Source organism: Prosopis cineraria, unplaced genomic scaffold (genome assembly GCF_029017545.1).
Source record: "Prosopis cineraria cultivar Desert tree isolate PC_DT_omini unplaced genomic scaffold, ASM2901754v1 PC7, whole genome shotgun sequence".
Lineage (NCBI taxonomy): Eukaryota > Viridiplantae > Streptophyta > Magnoliopsida > Fabales > Fabaceae > Prosopis > Prosopis cineraria.
The window spans coordinates 24,748,529-24,771,220 of NW_026555338.1; the positions used below are offsets into that span (position 1 = coordinate 24,748,529).

Genomic DNA, 22,692 nt, shown 5'->3' on the forward strand with positions numbered 1-22,692 from the left:
AAATCAAAAGTAAATTTGTGTAAAAGTAATAAAAATTGAATTAAAATTGTTTTAAAGCAATTAAAACTTGTTGAAACCTTAACTTCAAGAGATGAGGATTTAGGATTATCTCTCCCCTTTGCATTTCATAAAACTTAAATTAATTCCTCTCAAATAAATTTTTTTTTAATGAAAATAAGTACTAGTCTAAGATTTTAATTCACTTAAAAAAGCTTTCTCAAATCAAAATCAAATATATTTACAAACATTAAAATTTTACAATCTCTTAAAAATAATTAATGAAAATAATTTTTAGACTCCAATCTTAATGAGATTATGAAAGGTTAATAAAATAACTCTATTTTACCAACAAACCATTTATTTATCTTTATAAATTTTAAGTCCAACATTATTTATCCAAATTCTACACCTAAATTAGCTTTCTCAAGCACAATTCAAGTGAACAGAACAATCTAAATGGTGATCAATACTTAAAAGCGTTAAGCATAGGATAAAATAAACACATATATGTCATAAACTATCAAAAGAGAGGAATATTCAAATCTTAATCCATACAAAGGTTTGAAATAATCTTAAAACAAAAAAACTAACCACTCATATTCAGAAAATAGCCATAAATGTCACAATCTACAGCATCCACATTAGAAACAAGAAGAGAAAAAGGAAGAAAAAAAGAAAAAATGAAGGAAACCTACTTGAATCTTTCCAAATCTTCAATCATTAATCAAATCTCTTCCAAGAACCCTAAACCCTAGTAGAGCAAGCCTCAAGAAACCTCTCACAATTGCAACTCTCCTTCAAAGTGCAAGAAGTTCGCATATATAACCCTAGCTTTAAGTCTGATTCAAAAACACAGCTTCAGTAAAAAGCTTTTGGTCGCGGTCAATTCTTCATCGGCTGCAGCCAAAACCTCTCGGTCAAGACTTCGACTACAACCAAAACATGTCAATAGTATTCTATCTCTGGCTTTCCGCTGAGGCCAAAAATGCCTGAACTAACATTTGATTCTTCACTCTTTGTATTGACTTTTTCTTGATGTAATAATTTCATAACTCCTTTACTCCTCAAATAATGCTTCAACAACCTAAGGCAAGAAATTTTATGAATCCAAGATTAATTATACCAAGATAAGAATTATACATAATTTACACTAAGATTTTCTTATTTAAACCCAAGTATGAGATATGCACATTTTCCTATTATACGTACCCAAAGTATACACAATTTCATCAAAAAACATATGAAATTATAAGAAAATGTACTGAGATGACATAAATTTCTATAGGTTATCACACCTCCAAACTTAGATTTTTACTCATCCTCGAGTAAAACAACAAATAAAACAGCTAATTTAATAGATTATCCATCTACCAAGCATTCATGATTTTGTCCTCATCAATTGCCCAAGCAAGTATTCCCAATATGAAGAAAGTAGAACACCAATGAATGCATGATTCATAAAATTAAATCTAGCTTCTCAACAATTTTGAAGTGCGTGTGTGAATAGAGTCAAGACATATTTATCTTGCAATTACCAAAGTCAACAACATCAATTCAACTTGTATAAAACAATTTCAATTAATAAAATTTTTACATCTCAATTTCTCCCAATCTCTCTACCCACAAGTTATCTCATCAAATTCAAAAATCAAAGGGGTTTTATAAGCTTGTAATGTGATTAAAGGTAATTGAAAAAATAGGATCAAGGAATAAATTAAATACTTTAAGATAAATGCCTTTAAGCTCTTCCTCCTTGAACAAACAGAATTTTCTTCAACTACACATATACCCTCCCCTAAATTTGAACCCAATTGATCTTGTACACCAAGCTTTATTGAATTCAAAATGCACAACTTTTTTTTCTTTTTCTTTTTTTCGTGTATATATATTTCTTTTTTTTTTCAACAGTAACTTAAATTACAAAAGCCCCACATTTTCTTCCACGTAATCCATACCCAACTAAGAATAATGTAACTTGCCAACCACATCAAACCCTAATCAGCTATCACAAATATCCATTTATCTCAAAGCCAAGATAATTCATGATTTTTCAGGTTTATAAGGTTTGGATTTCATATGGATAGCCAAAAGAATTTATTAAATTGTTTTTTTAGGCTCAAATTATAGGTTCAAAAAGATAAAATCAACTTAGGTTAGCTTGAAAAGCTCAAACACATATAAAAATGGCCCTAATCATTTTTCAAAATCAAGTTAAACAACTAGAAGGTTTTAAGAAAGTTCAAAGCAAACTATAAAATCCCTTGATCAAAATAGTATCATACAAATTAACTTGTTACAATTTCTTTCAACAACAACATTCAAAATTATTCTTTGGCTACAGCTACGAGCTCTTGGCCAAAGCTTTTGCTGCAACCAAATTTTTCTTGGCTGCAACTAAAATTTTGTCAAATCCCATATCGATAATTTAGCCAAAATGGATCCCCACAATGCTAAAATGCAATCCAACACCACTCAATATGCCCTTCCACACCAAAATTTCATTGAATGACCATCAGTAACCATTCAAAAACATTCAACAAAATTGATACTCAATCAAATTCACAATAAATTTCTTGAATCAAGATCAAGCTTACATGAAAATTTACAGTTGTCAATTCTTTGCACAAAAACACTCTAGATCAATCCAAAACACTCAACACTAGATATGCACAAGTTTATCACATTCACACCACAACCAACTTCATACCAACAAAACATGCATAATGAAAACATAACTCAACCAATGATCAATTTCATATCAGATTTATACTAGTCAATGAGTGCAAATCATATCCAACTTTTTTTTCACAACTCAAATATCAGATTTAAAATCTAAAGTAAAGTTTAAGTAGCAAAATAGACTTGGAGTGAGATCACTTCCCTGAAAATGCATAATTCCACTAGACTTCTTGATTCCTCTCCATACACCCTTAACATACATTTTTTTTAATTCGAGGACTTTTCTTCACCTACAAAACACAAGACCAAACATAGTCTACTAAAGACACAGAAAAATCAAACTAAACACAAAAAGCGAGTTTAAGAGCTTGGGTTACCTTCCAAGAGCGCTTGATTTATAGTCTTTTAGCCTAACTCTTCACTTTCTTAAGTTGCATTAGATAATTGAATGGTGCATGCTTGACGATCCACTTCACCGCCCCAATAGTGTTGTCACGTCCTGAATAATAAGAGTGACTGGCACAATGTATGTGTACAAACCCACATCTCTTAAGCCTTAAGAAAATAAAATTTTTTATTTTTAAAATCGTAATTATATTTGCATTAAAATTAGGACATTCTTAATGTTTTTCCTTCAAATAAAAGTCTTAATATTTTTGTAAATATTTGGGCAGAACCCCTTTTGTAAATAGGAACCCCTAAAAACTCTACTATAAAATTCTCAAACGGAAATCACTATAGTTAGGGCCTCTCCTCCTTTTCCAACCAACAAACAAAATATATAATAAAATAATGACTCTGACTATAATATATGTGGAGTACCTAAACACATTCTTCATGGCTTAATAAATAAATATTTACATCAATAATAAATATTTACATAACAAATCTCTACTCAGCTTAGCAAAAATCCATCATTGGTAAGCAGGACGTACAGCGCTAGCTACGCTATCTGAGACCAAAATACTTTCCAGTGAATAATGTCCCAACCATCAACTTTTGCAAGATAAAATTTAATAATTGACAACAGTTATGAAAATTAAAGATAAGGTGATTCAATATAATAAAATTTGTAAATGAAGATTAATAATACCAAAAAATATAATTAAACAACTTCAATAACAAGAATATTTAAACCTATAATAACAAAGCAACTTTTAACATTTGATCTTAATAAGTCAAAATAATTAAATAATAAATAAGAATAACAATATTTATTAATTGAAAATCATTAAATAGGAAATCATCAATTAGTTTTAAAAAAAATCATATTTCTAGAGATTTATTACAACAATTCACAAACGTGGACACACAATTCATGAGAATAACTAACCAAACGCAGTTTACACCATGAAAACAAATGTGGATACAAAGTCCACAAGAATAAATAATCAAATGCAGCCGAAGCCATAAAATAAACGTGGACACACAGTCCATGACAATAAATAACCAAGCGCTAAGCCATGAAACAAACGTGGATAGTGACCCACGAATAACAAACGTGAGAACAAAACTCACAAAAATCAAACTAGCTAGTCGTTAAACATGGCACGCCAAGGGCTAACGGGACTGCCATTAGCAACCAGTGTCCTAAATAAAATTTCCTTCAAATCTATTCTCAAACATGCGAGAAAATCATCAACATACAAATACAATTCTCATTTTCAAAGTCAAACTTGCATGAATAGCTTTAAAGTCGATAATTTGGGCCAAGCCCGACGGGCCAGCCAGAACCCACCCGAAAAATTTAGGGCCAAGCCCGAAAAAAATATTATTAGGCCCGAGGAAATTCGGGCCAAGCCTAATTGGGTTCGGGCTTAGCCCGAATACCCAAATAAAAAATAAATTTTTAAAAAAATATATAAAATATAATAAATATTAATTAATTTTTTAAGTTTTATATCATTTTATACCAAAATACTATATGTATAAGTGTTTTAATGTAGTTATTTTTTAAAAAAATTAAAAATAGTTATATTTCATATTTTTATTATTTTTAATCAATAAAATATCTCAAAATAATATTTAAAATATATTTTAATATTGATTTTAATATTTTAAGACCCAATTTTTGTCAAAAAAATTTTGAGTCCTATAAATCATTTGCATATAAAAAATAATTTTATATTTTTTATAAATTAACATAATTAATTTTAAAGTAAAAATAAAATTAAAAATAATTTTAAAAATAAAATTTAAACATGTACGAATTCTCGACTTTACTACTAGTTAAACATAATAAATAGAATAATATTCTTAAATAATTACTTAATTATTATCCATGCTATATTTGGTTAAAAATTAAGAGTAAACTAAAGTAAGAATCCCTTTTATGTAAGAGTTAAACAATATAAAAAGTTAAAGAAAAATAATTTCAAAAAAATAATATTTTACTCATAATTAAATAATTTTTTTATATCATATAATGATGGCAATTTTTTTTATATTCATAAAAATGAAAAGTACAATTTACCTAAAAGTTATTAAAAACTTTAAATTAATCGAAATAATAATTTTAAATTAGTAGTCTAATTGTGATTGAATTGAGATCAACTTAATCATAATTAAAATAATATAATTTAATCAAAATATATAAAATATTTATATATGACTATAATAAAAGCAATATTTAAACAACTAAGACATTAATTTATAAGTAAAGAAAACATTCATAAATAAATTATACATAATACAATAAAATAATAACAGTTACTTAAATACAAAGTTGATAAGTTATTTTTAATTTTATTCTTTTAAAATTAAGATAATATTTTACGCTTAATAAAATTATTTAAAAATTAAAATTGGTTCAAAAAAATAAAGAAAAAATATTTTTAAAAATTTTCAGGTATTCGGGCCAGCCTGAATAAGCCTGAAGCTCGAAGATGTTAGAGCCGAACTTGGCTATATGGACTTTTTAGAAGGGGTAGGATGCTTTAAACCCGATTTGAATAAACCCGGCCCGAATTGAGCCCAGTCCGAATAAGCCTGGCCCGCCAAAATTACCGACTCTAAATAGCTTTGAGCATTAAAAACTTGCAAAAATAAAATTTCATGACTACTATCCATGTTTGGCATTTATTGACTAATCCAAAAATAATTAAAGTTGATAAAAGTAATCTCATCAATTTTGAAAGTATCATTCGTAAGGAAAAACACATACACAAGCCATAACTCCAATATCATTCAACCTCTCTTTAAAATTTTCCAACATAAAAATAATTTAATTAACAAAATATTAAATACATAATATAATTGTTATTAAATGATAAAAAAAATAATTTTGGAAATAAAATTTTATTGCTAAATTAACTGAGATGCTATCCACTTACCTAATAGATTTCCAAGCATATAACTTACTTCTAAATTGACCCTTTTTGCAAAAGCTCAAGGTCCTTAAATTCCTATTGTCCAAATAATACTATAGTCATTTTTTTATATAAACTTTACAATCTAAAATTTACAATTTAAATTTGTTTAAGGTAAAGAATAAATAAATAAATTTTATTTCTCTATTTTCTAACATTTTCTCAAACATTGCATCAATTGTTATTCCTTAAAAATTCTAAACACTAACATATCAATAGCAATCTAGTTCATGGATTTTCAATCAAAATACCTATTTCACAAATCTCTAATTTCTGCCTCAACTTTCATTAAAAAAAAATTATAATATTTTGTCTAACAACAATACAACCATCACAAGTGTCTTGCCATCATAGGTCAGATTCTTCTAAAACGCATTTTCCCAAATACCTTACAAGCACTATTGTTTAAACCATGATACCAAATTCTCCTCTTCTCCAATCCCCTTATGATATATAATAAGATTTAAGTAGACCCCCTACAACTTTAATAAACATCCTTCTCACATTAACACATCATAATCCATCCAAATAATTCAAAGTTTCCCAAACATCGTAGTTTATAACACAGAGCTTTCTCATATGACTTTAGCCATAACTAGATACGTACTCCCTTAAAATGCAATCTCCTATTAAGCTTTTTGTCAAAATACCAAATGTACATTATTTTCAAATCCCACAATAAAGCTTTTAACATTCAAATTCTTACTCAACAATTTCTTAACAACCATATGACTCTAAAGAATTCAATTATCTACACATTACTTTTATAATTAAATTCCTTGTCAACCTTCAAGTTAAAACTCAACTAAATAATATTTGTCTCACTCGTGCTTGTCAACATAACTAATAGAATTTCAAAAATTTCAAAATCAAGTAAAAGTTCTTCTAACAGGAATTTTGTCAAACACCTTTGTTACACTACTTCTTAAACTCAAGCCAAACTTCTTCCTTTTCAATTTCATCTCTAAAAGTTTCCCAATGAGTATTTGAACTAAATAAACCCCCCTAATTTTCATTCCTTGTACAATAATCAATCCACATCAGAAAAAGGATATCATTTGCCCCATTCAATCTTGCCTCTCTTTTACATTGAATTTTAGAAAATTATAGATTTAAGCAAAACTCATCTATCAAAGCTGTAACTAAGATGAAACTCCAAATTTCTTTCATATTTCAGTCACCAAACGACCAGCACAAAGAAAGAAGGAAAAAAAAAAATCAATCCTCCCATACCAGAACAATAGTGTCAGAACAAGGGGGAGAGAGAACAGGTCCTATCATCGAACAAGGAAGAGGAAAGAATGAGCTCCACATCGGCTCACGAACGACGGCAACAAAGATGAAGGAGAGCTTTATCATTGAACTGGAACATGAACAGAGGAGGAACATGGAGGATTTGCGAGCTCCCTCAAATCGGTAACAACAAAAGCGAAAATAAGAGTTGATTGAGCAAAAATGAGCAAAAACCAGTAAACCCACAGCCACTCACACAACCCAAATAGCAGCGTCAAACCAGCAAGAAGCAAAACTCATCGCACGAACAGGGGATGAATAGGGGACGAAGAACTCACAGTTGATGGTGCGGATGAACAGCAGAGCAACGTTCAGCAATAATGAATAAATGGCCACGCGAAGTAGGATGAAGAACGCCGGCGATCACGCCAGAAATGAAGATTAGAGGCAAGGGTTCTGGAGAGCTCTCTCTCTCTCTCTCTCTCTTCTGGTGTGTTCCAAAACGTGAAATGGAAGAGGAATGGAAAAAAATCTGATGCGCTCTATCTTTATTTTTAAAAAGAAGGGCATTATGGTAATTTCACAAAACTGAAACCAAAATAAAAATCCTCCCTTTTGCATTAGCAAGAATCGAACTCATTTCCTGATGTAGATAAATTATCAATGCTACTCACACTAGACCATCAATCCTTTTTAATATAATGTAAAATTAATATTAAAACATATCATTATATATTTTAATTTTTTTTACTTAAAATTCTTGGATTATTACAAATGTTTTAGTCTTTGGCCATTCACTTTGAATTTTTCACCATCTTAACTTCTAATTCAATAGCTTCATTAGTGAATACTTGAACCACCATAAAGGGACTCAACCACCTAAACTTCAACTTCCCAATAAATAACCTCAACTTCGAGTTGAAGAGAACATTTTGTCATGCTTCAAATTTTCTTAAAATGATTTTCTTATCATGCAACCTCTTAGTCTTCTCCTTATAGAGCTTTGAACTCTCATAGGCTTGCATTCGAAATTCTTCAAGGTTATTTAATTGTAGAAGCCTTTTCTCAACAGTAGCTTTGGAGTCAAAATTCATCTTCACAGCCAAATCGGCTTTATGCTCCAATTCCACAAGCAAATGACAAGCTTTCTCAAATACCAATTGGTAGGGAAACATGCTAATAAGAGTTTTATATGCTGTGCGATAGGCCAACAAGGCATCATCTAGCTTCAATGACCAATCCCTTTTAGTCTCTCATACAGTCTTCTTTAGAATAGACTTGATTTCTCTATTTGAAATTTCAGTTTGGCCATTAAATTGTGGATGATAAGCCAATACTATCTTGCGTTTCACCCCATATTTCTTCAATAGAACTTGAAATTGATTGTTGCATAAATTAGTTCCTCCATCACTCACAATAGCTCTCAAGGCTCCAAATCTCGTGAAAATGTATTTCTTTAAGAGTTTCAACATAGTTAGGGCATCATTTTTCACACAAGCAACAACTTTCACCCACTTAAAGACATAATCAATAGCTACCAAGATATATTCATTACTAAATGACTTAGAAAATGGTCTCATGAAATCTATCCCCCAAATATCAAATAGTTGCACCTTTATCACGTTTTTAAGAGGCATTTCATTCCTCCTTGAGATATTACCAATTCTTTAACATCAGTCATATTGGAGCATAAAAGCATAAGCATCTTTAAACAAGGTTGGCCAATAAAAACCACTTTGAAGGACCTTATGTGCAGTCTTCTCTCCTCCAAAATAACCTCCATACTCAAAAGAGTGACAGCTATGAAGTCTGTCATATCGCTCATACCTCGGCACGCATCGCCTTATCAAATGATCACAACATTGTCGGAATAGATGAGGCTCATCCCACACATAATGGCTCACTTTAGATAAGAATTTCTTCTTTTAATATGGTTTGAGGTCATGAGGAAGAGCATAGCACACCAAGTAATTTACAAAATCAGCATATCAACGTGCCTCATTGCACTTCATAGCAAAAAGTTGCTCATCCAAAAATTCTTCATTGATTCCTTCGTTAGATTCTCATTGAGCATCAGTACTTAACCATGACAAGTGATCTGCCAGTTAATTTTTCAATTCCCTTTTGGTCAACAATCTTTAAATCAAACTCTTATAGCAATAATACCCATCGAATTAGACTAGCCTTTGAGTCCTTCTTACTAAAAAGATACTTCAAAGTTGAGTGATCTTTGTAAATAGTCACCCTAGTGCCCACAATGTAAGCCTAAAATTTCTTACATGCAAAGACCACCTCTAACAACTCCTTTTCTGGATAAGCTGAGCACTATCAAGCGTTCGACTAGCATAGTAGATAAGATGTAACACTTTATCCTTCTTTTGCTTAAGCACTGCGCCAACCACATAGTCACTAGTATCACGCATGATGATAAAAGGTAAATTCCAATTTGAAGCTACAAGAATTGGCGTAGAGATAAGCCTCTTTTCCAACTCTTCAAAGGCTTTCAGGAATTTCTCATTGAACTTAAATTCAACTTCCTTCTCAAGTAAATTACATAACAGCTTGGCTATTTTTGAAAAATCCTTAATGAACCGGCGATAGAATCCCGCATATCTAAGAAAACTTCTAATTCACTTGACATATGATGGCAAAGGTAGTTGCTCAATCACTGATATCTTGACTTTATCCACTTTAAGACCCTTTTTTGACACCCAATGGCCAAGAATAATGCCTTCATGCACCATAAAGTAGCCTTTTTCCTAATTCAAGATCAAATTGGTCTCTTTATATCTTTGCAAAACCACTTTCAAATTGTCTAAACAACATCAAATGAAGAACCAAAGATAGAAAAATTATCCATGAATACCTCAATAGTCCTCTTAATCATGTCAGAAAAAATGGACATCATACAACATTAAAATGTCATTAGAGCATTGCACAAGCCAAAGGGTATATGCTTAAATGCAAAAGTCTCATATGGGCAAGTAAAGGTGGTCTTCTCTTGATCCTCTAAAGCAATAACAATTTAATTATAGCCAAAATATCTATCTAAGAAATAGAAGAATTCTTGATCAATAAGTTTATCCAACAGTTGATCAATGAAAGGTAGAGGAAAATGATCTTTTTGTTTGCTTGCATTCAATTTTTGATAATCCATACACACCTTCCACCTTATTATAGTATGAGTAGGGATCAACTCATTGTGGATATTAGCCATTGCAGTCATACCGCCCTTTTTGGGGACACATTAAACTAGGCTCACCCAAGAACTATTAGAAATGGGATAGACAATCCCAGCAGAAAGCCACTTCAAAATTTCCTTTTTCACCACTTCCTTACCGGATTCAATCTTCTTTGATACTCAATCAAAGTCTTTTGCTCATCATTTAAAAAAATCTTGTGCATATATAGAGAAGGGCTTATGCCCTTGATGTTGGTTATGGTCTATCTAATAGCCTTTTTATACTCTCTCAAGACTCTCAACAATTTTTCTTCTTGCAAATCGATTAGGATAGATGACACAATTACTAGCAATAAATTTTCCTCCCAAAGATAGACATACTTGAGATGTGGAGGTAGTAGCTTCAATTCAAGTATTGGAGTTCCTCAATGGAGGGCTTGAGTAGAGATGCAAGAGTAGTCAATACATCAAAAGGCTCTACTGGACTAAACTGCTTGGGTGGAAAAGGATCCACATCAAATATCCCCATGTAATCTTCTTCCTTTATTTCCATAATGTTCTTCTACCCCAGTATTAAAGCTTCCAAAGGGTCTTCAGCTAAGCGACCATTGAAGTCTTCATGTATCACCTCATCAAGAATTCCCATGTAACAACATTTAGGAGATTCATCCGGAAACTTCATTACCTTGCTCATGTTAAACACTACTTTTTCTTCATTTAATCTTAGTATAATCTCACCCTTTTCGACATCAATGATGGTTTGGGTAGTGCCTAGGAATGGTCTCTCAAAAATGATAGGAATTTCCAAATCAACATCACAATCTAGGACAATAAAGTTTACTAGAAAGATAAACCGATCTACCTTTACTAACATATCTTCAATAATCCCTCTAGGATAGAAAATGCTTCAATTAGCGAGAAGGAGCATTACTATTGTCAGTCTTGCCTCTCTCAAGCCCAACTTGTTAAAAATGGCCAAGGCATGAGATTTACACTTGCGCCCAAGTCACATAAGGCCTTCCTATCAAAATACTTCCCAATATTGCATGGGATGTAAAAGCTACCCGGATCTTTTAGCTTGGGTAGAACCCTTCTTTTTATGATGGCACTGTAATCTTCAGTCAATGCAACAATTTTAAATTCAGTAAACCACCTCTTTTGAGATAAGACATCTTTCAAGAACTTAGCATATTTAGGTATTTGCTCGATTGCTTCAGCAAAAAGGGATGTTAATTTGAAGCTGCTTAAATATGGTTAGAAACTTTTTAAATTGAGCATCTTCCTTCTTTACCTTAAATCTTTGAAGGAATGGAAGTGGGGGTGTTATAGTAGAAGAAACAATTGATTTTCTCTTCTTTTCTTCTTTCTTCAATTCAACCTCTGTATGTTCCTTTTCTTCTTCATCATAAGGAGCTAAAACTCATTGCCCCTTTTTCTTCTTATCCCTTTTTCATTTCTTGATGTCGTCATCTTCCCATACTATTTCTTCATCCACCTCCTCGCTATTATTAAAATTAGCCCCGCTGTGACTAGTCACTCTTGGGTCTATCACATTTGGTAGAGTCTTACCGCTTCTAAAGTGTATAGCATTCCATTCTTCTTTATCTTCCCTCTTTGGATTAGGGATGGTGTCACTTGGTAAGCCTTCTTTATTCAAGGCATTCAACTGTGCAACAACTTGGCCCATTTGCACTTTAAGGCTCTTAATGGTTGTATCATGCAAAGCTAGAGTAGCTTTATTCTTAGCTCGATCTGCCTATTGATTCTTTAAAATTTGAGCTAATATTTGCTCCATTTTAGAATCACCTTTTCTTGGTTTTTGTGGTACTTTCGAAGTAGGAGGAATAATCAATCTAGGTCCAGAGGATAAAGTTAGATTTAGAGTCTATTTTTGACTCCATAAGAAGTTTGGGTGATTTATCCACCCTGAATTATAAGTCTATGAGTAAAGATTGTGTTGAGGAGATCTCCGTGCATTATTCATGTAGCTCACTGTTTCAAGAGTGTAGGGGCAATGATGAGTCACATGTCCTTTACCACAATGCTCATAAGCTTGAGATGAAGCTTGTAATGCATTTACTCCACATGAACTTCCCCTTTTCATTTGAAGCTCAAGACTATTAAATCTTCAATTTATCACCTCTAATTAAGAAATAAGCTCCTTAGAAGAGCTAGATTCTTGTGAACCTCCCATAGCATGTCTCCTCTTATAGGATTGTTGCATAGTGCTAGAAGCAATGTCTTTATATAAGTTATACAACTTATTAACCTTCATCTTGTCAATTCCACCATTAGAAGCATTATTCAATATAGTTACTATTACATCATCCAACCTGTTTCAAAAAGCTTTCATAAGGACATACTTCTTTTATTCATAATTAGGATAACTTCTCACCAACTCTTTGAATCGTTCCCAAGCTTTATAAAAAATTTCTCCCAGTTATTGTTTGAACTTGAGAAGCTCAGTTCTTAATGTTGCTCTTTTACCTCTTAGAATGAACCTTGCCTTGAACTTAGCTACCAAATCATCCCATGTTTCAATTGAGTTCTTAGGAAGAGAATTCAACTAAGCTCTTGCTTTGTTCTTCAAAGATATTGGGAATAACTACAATCTTTATGCATCTTTAGAAACACCATTTTGCTTGAAATTCTCATACACCTCCATAAATCTTGCAAGATGATCATTAAGGTCTTCATCGGCATTACTCCCAAACTGTCCATACATTAGTATCATTTGGATTATGACTTGCTTAACTTTAAAATTTCTAGCTTGAATTTCAAGTAGCCGAACACTAGAATGATAAGATTATGCTTCCTGGTTAAGAAAGTCATCCAGAGTGAATATATCATTCTCATCTTGATCATCCCCCTCCATAACATTGCCTAGAGGAGGAATGTCTTCTCTAAGTTCAATTTCCTCACTTGTTTCACCCTCTTCTTCAACAACTCCTTCAAGAACAACTTCAAGTTCATCGAGAAAGAGTCCTTACATGAGTCAAGAAGGTACCTATAAGGTAAAACTAAAGAAACAAGTATTAAACTTATCAATAAAAATTTAAAACTATAAAATCTTTAATAACTAACTAAACTACCTATACCTATGAAAATGTCAAACTAAAAGCTCAAGCATAACCTACTAACGCAATAGCAAAAATTAATTAATACAAACAATTGCCGTTATCCCCAGCAATGGCACCAGGAACTTGTTCGTTGTCAAGCGTTACCGCAAGTGTGAGTCATCACAAGTGTAGAATATTCTAGAGTTATCGTTCTCACGAGGTTTTAAGCAAATGAGGATTAAAATTCATTATTAAGCTTTAAGATAGGTTAGGCAAAATCAAGAGTAGATTTGTGTGAAAGTAATAAAAATTGATTTAAAATTTTTTTTAAAGCAATTAAAACTTGTTGAAACCTTGACTTCAAGAGATGAGGATTTAGGATTATCTCTCCCCTTTATATTTCATAGAACTTAAATTAATTCCTCTCAAATAGATTTTTTAATGAAAATAAGTACTAGCCTAAGATTCTAATTCACTTGAAAAAGCTTTCTCAAGTCAAAATCAAGTATATTTGCAAATACTAAAATTTCATAATCTCTTAAAAATAATTAATGAAAACAATTTTTAGGCTCTAATCTTAATGAGACTATGAAGGGCTAATAAAATATCTCTATTTTACCAACAAAACTATCTATTTATCTTTATAAATTTCAAGTCTAACATTATTTTATCTAAGTTTTAACCTAAATTAGCTATCTCAAGCACAACTCAAGTGAACAAAACAATTTAAATGGTGATCAAGCACTAAAGAGCATTAAGCATATGATAAAATAAACATATAAATATCATTAACTATCAAAAGAGAGAAATATTCAAGTATTAATCCATATAAAGGTTCAAAATGATCTTAGAATAAGAGAACTAGCTACCCATGTTAAGAAAAGAGCCATAAATGTCACAATATATGGCATCCATATTAGAAACAAAGAGAGCAAAATGAAGAGAAGAAGAAAAATAAAAAAAATCCACTTGAATCTCTTCAAATCTTCAATCCTTGGCCAAATCTCCTTCAAGAATCTTAAACTCTAGCAGAGCAAGCCTCAAGGAACACTCTCAAAATCGTAGCTCTCCTTTAAGGTGCTAGAATTTTGCATATGTAACCCTAGCTTTAAATCTGATTCAAAAATGCACAGTTTCAATAAAAGGTAAGAAATTTTATGAATCCAAGTTTAATTATACGAAGATAAGAGTTATACATAATTTACACTAAGATTTTATCATTTAAACCCAAGTGTGAGATATGCAGGTTTTTCTATTATATGTACCAAAAGTATGCACAATTTATAGAAAAATGTGCTGAGATGACATAAATTTCTATAGGTTATCAATGCCAGATATGGTGATACTACTCATCATCATGGTAATGTAAAATATGAGAGGTGAAAGAGTTTAAAAGGGGAAAAAACTATGTCAAAGGTGTGAAATGCTCTGATACCATATCAGATTAAAGGGAATAGAATTCTGTAGTATATTATTTACTCATAAGGGTTACATATATACATCAAGAAATAACAAAAAAAAATTCTTTCGGTTTGCTATCTTACACTATATTTTCTATATCAGATATTATATACAAAATAATATTCTAACTACCTATAATATCTAAACAATCCTAAGAGTATCTTGTTAAGAAATGAAAATCTGCCACTAAAGTATTTCTTAAAGTATAATTGATATCTTTAAGTAATTTTAGAAGCAATGTTCCCCCAATATTTTAAAATCATAGCAATGTTGCCCAATTTTAATAGATTTAAAATTTGATTGTTAATTGACTATTTATACTAAGGTGGCACCTCTATGTGGCATCTACCTCACTTTATTCTCTGATTTATTTTTGCTTACGTGTTATGAGAGAGATTTTCCACTTCACTGTCTCTTTCTCTATTCTCTCTCACAAACAACAATGGCAATGAGTTTAGTTAGACGGTCAGCTTTTATTATTACTAATGTCCAAGTTGTTGAAGGCTCCAACCTACACCTCCAAAGCTCAAGCCCAAAAGGTGGAGAAGATGAGAGGGAAGGTGATGGGGAGTGAGAAGTAAGAAGCCTAGACACTTCCAGAGAAGTGTGAGATCCACTGGTTCTTTTTTTAGAACCTTTATCTAAAACTTGAAACCTTTACCTGTCTCTGCTCTTTGCCGTCACCCACCCCTTCTTCTCCAGCCATCATCCTCTTCTCCAATAATTAACATAGCAATGGTGAGGGTGCTTCAACAGATCTTTATTGTCTTTACCTGTCTCTGCTCTTTGCCGTCACGAACTTGTTATTCTCCTTCTTCAACAGATCTTTATTATCTTTTCCTTCTCCCTCTTCTTTAGTCGACTTTGATTAAAATGGTGCTTTACAATATTTTTAGTTCTTGGGTTTGATAAATCTAAAGTATCTTTCATATTTTTGTTTGGTTTTGTTGTTCATATTTGTTTTATTGGCTTTTTAGTTTGACAAATTTGAAGTATATTGGGTTCAACTTTATTGTTTAGATTTTTCTTTATTTTTTGGCAAAGATTATGTTTTTAGTCGATGGGGGTATGAAGATATAAAGTGTTTTAGGTTCACATCCTGCTATTCACATTTTATCCTCTTTTTCATGATTTAAAAGGGAGGGGATTCATCACTAAAGCAATGTTAGGTTCTTTAACTTGAGGTTTGAAATTCACCACTGATTACTCAGAGCTGCTTCTTAGATCCTCCTCTTCTATAAATTTCTACTAAATTGATAGAAAATTTTTATTCCCATATGTGCTAGTGACGAAGCATGGTAATATTTGCCCAATTTCTAAAATCTTTGAGATATTAGTAAAATTATTTGCTTGGCAATATTGTCATCTACAATGGGGTCAAAACTGAGAAGTGCAAGAGGGTTAGAGTGTTTGGTGGAGAAAGAAGGTCAAAAAATTTTCTAGAATGAAAAAAATGATTAATAGATGCCACGTCAATATGCCATATCTGTATAAATAGTCAACTAATAGTCAACATTTTGTTTTTGTTAATTTAGGGCAACATTACACCAATTTAAAAACACATCGGGACTTTAAAATATTTTAGAATACCAATTACACCTTTGAGAAAACTTCAAGGTTAGATTTGCATATTAACCCATTGTTAAAAATACTAGTTTGAATAGATATTAAATAAATATGATAGTAGAAGGTATTATAATTTTAAAATAAGAACAAAATACTACCACTGAAGTGAACATAACAAAATTAATTTTGTAAGACATATATTATGATTATGGTTTTTTTACAATATTATTTAAGATTATATTCACTAGTTCTTCATTGAATAAAATTATTGACTAACCTCATGGGAGAATTTTAATAAAAATCCTTGGATTAGACTTATTTAAATTAAAAGCCCTTAAATTTTTAAAATTTCACTGCAATCCTGGGGTACTGATTTGATATTACATTTTTAAAAAAAATAATAAAATCGTCCCTCATTTAAATTAACATCAGAACTTCTATACTTCACTTATTCATTGTTCTACTTCACTTATTAATTTACTCATGAAATGTTATTTATGGTCTTACTTCATTTGTTCATTATCAGACTTTCACTTGATTTCATTCCAGAGAAATGAACAAGTAGAGTAGAGCAATTAACAACATTTCATAAGTAAATGGATAAGTAAAATAGGACAATGAACAAGTCAAGTAGGGCAGTTCTGGTATCAATTTAAATGAGGAGTAATTTTATCATTTGTCTCAGAAATTTAATATCAAATCAGTATTCCTAAACGATAATAAAATTTTATAAATTTAGGGGTTTAAATTTAAAAAATCTAGTCCAAGGGTTTTCATTCAAATTCTCCCTAAATTTATTCTATGATCTCCTTTATTATAAAAATTTAAAACTTTGTCTTAGTCTCTGATGTATCTATTTAAATTTCAAAGAAATAGACCTTTAAGGATACTTACTTATATATTTATATGTCTATATTTATATATATTAGTATTTTACATTAGTTGCTCATTTTGAAACGTACATGACATGACATAACAAAATTGGTCAAAGGAACCCCACTCATCGATTTAACTTTGTCTTTGTACACAATTAAATGGGCAAATGGGACCTTTGAGCAATTTTCCCTTAACTTTAAGTGGTCTACTAGGATCACATTCTCTGGTTAGCAATGTAAAGAATCATTTTCATAATGAACACTACCTATATCGGAGTCATCTATTGGGCCATCTTCATGTACTACTTTTTTGCTCTTCTTTGGCTTGGCGAAATTCTTTCCTTCATCTTCCTTTTCATTGATAAAGGAAATAAATGATCGAATTCGAGCCACGTGCGACAAGCTGACGGTGAGGTTGTCGTCAGAGTGGTGGCTGAAACGATAGGCCATGCGAATGACATAACAAAGGAGAGAAATGAAACAAGTAATGCCACAAAGATGGAACAGACCCCAGAAACTCTTGAGCTCTAATCTTTCTATGCCTTCCTTTACACCTTTAGAACTACATGCACTTCTTAAAAGCCATTTGTCATGTATTCTTTGAAGATCACCATTCTCTGATAGCTTCAAGATTGCTGTTGACATGTCTATTGCTAGAGGAGAGTCTCTTGGAAAAGCCTGTATCATAATAACGTGCACAATAATGCATGACTTATGTACCCAATTCCTTAAAGTTTTGGGTTAATATAATAATAATCATTAAGAAATCAAAGAAGAAAAGGAACTTACAAAACCCCAACCCATTTTGGTGAACTCTTGGCCAACGATTCCAAATTCACATCTGGTTGCAAGAAAGAGCTCCATGTAAGCACGTTCATCAATGACTGCTGCAACACCACCATTGGCAGGTCCATCCTTCAAGGCTTTCTCATATTCTGATGGAGAATTGAGAGGCACAAGCCTAGATTTCAAAATGTTGAGCTCCTCAGTAAGGTAGGTCTCTGAAAATGAACCTCGCAAATAGCCAATGAGCTCTTTGCTGGTTACTAAGCTTTCAATTCCTTTCACAGGGAAAGAGAGCTGTTCCACTGTAAGAATGGAGGTTAGGCTTGCTATGTAGCTTGAGTTTAGTATCAAGACTACAAATAGCCATATTATCAACACTAAGCGACCAAGGTTGCTCAAAGTTCTCTCTCCTGCAAATAGTCAACATGGCAAATAGAAGTTTAATGACAGCAATTAAATAAATATTTTGAGTATTGTTGAAAGGATATAATGTTTTTCCATTTTCAAAATTAACACTCTATTAGTGTAATAACATATTGGCTAATGACAAAAGATCATCTATACAAATTTAAAAAAATTAAAATGAAACTGTAGTCTATCACTTACTATGTGCAAAAAACAGGGTTTAAAAACTAAACCTGCAAAGAGATATTGCACATGTTAACAGCAAAGTACATAATTTATTATAAGGTGTATGTGTAAAGCTTACAGTTTATACATTATGATTTAGTGTTTTGTGAACAAAAAATGGAGCTTCAATAATTTATTCTTTCCTTACCATATAATAGTCAAAAATTGTCTTCCAGCAGGACCTCTAAAATCATCATTTACTCGTCGTTCTAAAATCCATACAACTGCTCCCACAATAAAGAAAGACATTCCAGTCACAAACCACATCATTGGAGTAAATGGTCTTAGGAAAGCCCAAGCACTAGAGTATGACTTTCTAATAGGAGCCATAACAACAAGCCCGGACTCAATATATGGTTGTGTGAAATCCACTATCTTTGCTCTGTTTGTGGTAATGGTAATGTCACCTACCACAGCATCAAACTCCTGCATATATAGAGGCAGAGTCTTTAAATACAACAAAACTAATAAAAATACATGAATATGATAAGAAAGCAAAGAGATTCAATGCATTTTGTGGATTTTCAATCCAATTTAGTGAAAAAGATATTGGTAATTTATTTAGGTCCAATGACTATCATTGCATGACATCATTTGTCATGCTAAATAACACCCCAAAAAATTAAAAAATTGCATCCAATCATGTTATGCAATGACAACCATCAAATCAAAACAAATAGATGAGATTATTTTGACCAGATTGGATAAGATATCATAGATTGTAATGAATCTAAATCCTATATCATTTATACTTACATTGGTTGTGATTTTATGCAACAATTCTGTATTTAATGGATTAGTTTTTCCATCTCCGAATGGGACAAACTTGTATGGAACTGGATAAGGCAATAAGTCCAATGCAGCTGTGAACACATCTATACAATAACCTCCAAACATTTCAGATCCTTCAATTCTTGACATGAATTCATTATAACTAATTCTGAGAGGTACTCCAATTCTTAAGTGCCTTCCATCATTGGCAAAAACCCAACCGCGAGGTGTTATAGTTGTTTGGCCAGGCCATATCACTCTATAAAGCCCTTTACTTGAGTTTGAATGACTAGGTGCCTGTCTAGTGTGTAAACCAGAGGAATTGGACCAAAAGCCAATACTCCTAACCCCAGTACCAATCACATTAATGATCTCATATGCAGGATTCATAAGCTCACCATCTGGACTAAACATCATTTGGCCTGTTAAACCAGTTCTATTGACCTTCATAGTTTCTTCCAGTAATAAACTACCATTAGTAAAGACCCCTATTGAATTTAGGCCTAGTCTATCCCCTTTTAGTTTATTCATACTTGAATCATTTGAAAATGATAAATTCCCTCCATTATTGAAAAATGAATTAAGTGCAAATGCTAAGATCCAGACAGTGTCATAGGCATACAAGCCATAAGTGTTCCACATGAAAGGACTTTCATCAGGAGCTTTCTCCTTTATTAAATTACTCCACTTGGAAGTGAATTTTTTTTTCATTTTAGAATCAGGTATATACATCCTCAAGGTTATAACACCTTGGAGGTCATTCATGTGTGAAGATGACCCAAATGGATCAGTATCTAGTACTGTAGAAAGCCAATCAGTGGCCAACCAGACATACCCACTTGCCATCATGTTTAGTGTCTTAGCCATGTGAAGTACATCTAGACCAAAACTAGGGTATATGTGAAGGATTATAACCCTAGACTCCCTTATAATGACCTTAGTTAATGCACTATTTATCTCTTCCCTATTTATGTTATTAGGCCTAAGAGGGGCTTTATATGAGATCTTACAACGTTTCTCAGCTAGCTTATCCTCTAATGCAGCTATCCCATTTCTTCCATGATCATCATCAATGTAGATTGCTATCATATCTCTCCACTGATAGTAGCTAACAATATCTGCCACAGCAGCCATCTGAAACTGATCACTCATTGTTGTCCTAACAAAATATGGGAATTGAAGAGAAGTCAAGGTAGGGTCTGTTGCTGCAAATGATAGCAAGGGTACTTGAAGCTCATTGGCTATATGTGAAATCACATGAGCCATCACAGAGTACTGAGGGCCAATTATGGCCACTGTGTCTTTCTCCATCAACAATAATGCTGCCAGAACAAACAAATTGACATAATCATTAGGAATTTGAACCCATTTCAATGACTAAAATGTCTAACAAAAGAGAAAGAGAGATGGTGAGATTCATTAACTTGGATATTTTATATTCATGCATGCAAACACGTAAAATATCGAAAGAGTTGGTTATTGATAAAGTACAATGATATAGTATAATTAATGTAACTGACCCCACCTAGTTAGATAAGATTTATTGCAATTATTTTTTTTATATTCATGCATATAGACATTCAAAAAATGCAACTGTGGGTAGGATTCATATCTTATTCTTATATTTATCTTATCATTTATCTTAATGTCATTCTGCATTATATACATTGACAGAAGTGAATAGGAAGAATCCTAATTTAAAATCAACCTTGATAGCTAGATCTTTCCATTCTATTTCTCTCTTCTGACTAGACCCTCTAGAGTTCCAGTATGATGCAAAAGGACAAAAAATTAAAGAGAACATATATAGTTGAGAAGGACTTACAATCAATGATGCCGAAAAAACCAGTGGAGAATTCGGTGTCCTGGAATGAAATATTGAGTTTAGTTCCATTAAGAATTGATTCGTTGGAGTTTATATCATCCTTTGCTGCGTCAATTGCAACTTTTGCAACCTTGCCAATGGTTGAATTGAAAGATAAAATTGCCCCAATGTTGATAGAACTGGGTCTTGCAGGAAACCCATATGAATAAATGCCGCAACAGAAAATCACAAGCACAAGAAGCCATATTTTCTTCATGTTGTGCTGTTTGGCATACACACGAACAAATCAAACTTGCAACACATGTCACTATTAAATTGAAGAACAACAAATCTTGAAAGAAAAGAACAGACAACTATTGTGATGAGATATAGACACTAAACACATCAACTTTTGCATGGCAGCTGTATGTATGAGTGCTGTGTAGCAACTAGCAACATAAAAGCAAAATAAAAAAGAAAGCAACATTTTCTTTTATCAGAGAAAAAGGAAAACAGAATAAGCCAAAATGTTAACTTACTTTTTTTCCTTTAAAGAAGGCGGTGAAAGCTGAAAGCCAAGAGGTAGATGAATTCAAATGCTTTTTCCTTCCTCGGGCATTAAGGCTGATTGTTTTTTATGGATGTCACAATGAAGCCGCATGAAACCCTTTATATAAGAAGTGACCAAGCTGAGGTCATGAGCTATGACCTGTTTTGCGCTCTCATCGTGATGTTTTTCTAAGTCACTCCATTATTTGAAATTATATATACATATGCACACGCACACCAAAATATCCTTTTGTTTTTTTTTTCCCCGTCATAGTGGAAGCCAGCCGAAGCTAGAGGCTGCATAAGAAAAATCTAACAGTCAAAAAGAAAAACAAAAAGCAAGGTCAGTGAGACTGACACCCACTGTAGTCAGTCAAAATAATCTCCTCACACTCCCTAGGTGGGTCTGTGAGAAAACTCGAACCGTTTGGAAAACCTAATTATTAGTAGCATAAAATGAAAATGAAAACATTATTACAAAATAAATGATACCGAAACTTTTTATATTTCACACCTTTTATATTTAGTCCCTGCACGTATGTCCAAAAATTTCAATGAATTTAATTTTTGATTTAATATAATAAGAAATAAATTAGTCAATGTTATTTATGTTTTATTTTTTTAAAATGTTATTAATTTTAGCACAATATTTATTTAAATATTGTCATCATTGATTATCTTAAATTGGCCGAGGGGAGTAGATAATTAAATTATATGGACAAATTAATAA

General features: G+C 32.0%; 1 long non-coding RNA gene and 1 pseudogene across 2 annotated transcripts; both read right to left on the minus strand.

Annotated features, from left to right (window-relative positions):
* Positions 1 to 508: 508 nt before the first annotated feature.
* Positions 509 to 7,778, minus strand: LOC129316185 (uncharacterized). Of its 2 annotated transcripts, none has more exons than XR_008594699.1 (4): positions 7,619 to 7,778; positions 7,281 to 7,410; positions 3,057 to 3,178; positions 509 to 2,969 (listed from the first exon to the last, which is right to left on the minus strand). It is a non-coding gene; the product is annotated as an uncharacterized LOC129316185 (long non-coding RNA). The 2 variants fall into 2 exon arrangements; XR_008594698.1 differs by having other exon boundaries at positions 7,281 to 7,454.
* A 5,489-nt stretch (positions 7,779 to 13,267) lies between these two features.
* LOC129316621 (glutamate receptor 3.6-like) lies at positions 13,268 to 21,533 on the minus strand (annotated as a pseudogene).
* Between the last annotated feature and the right edge of the window lie 1,159 nt (positions 21,534 to 22,692).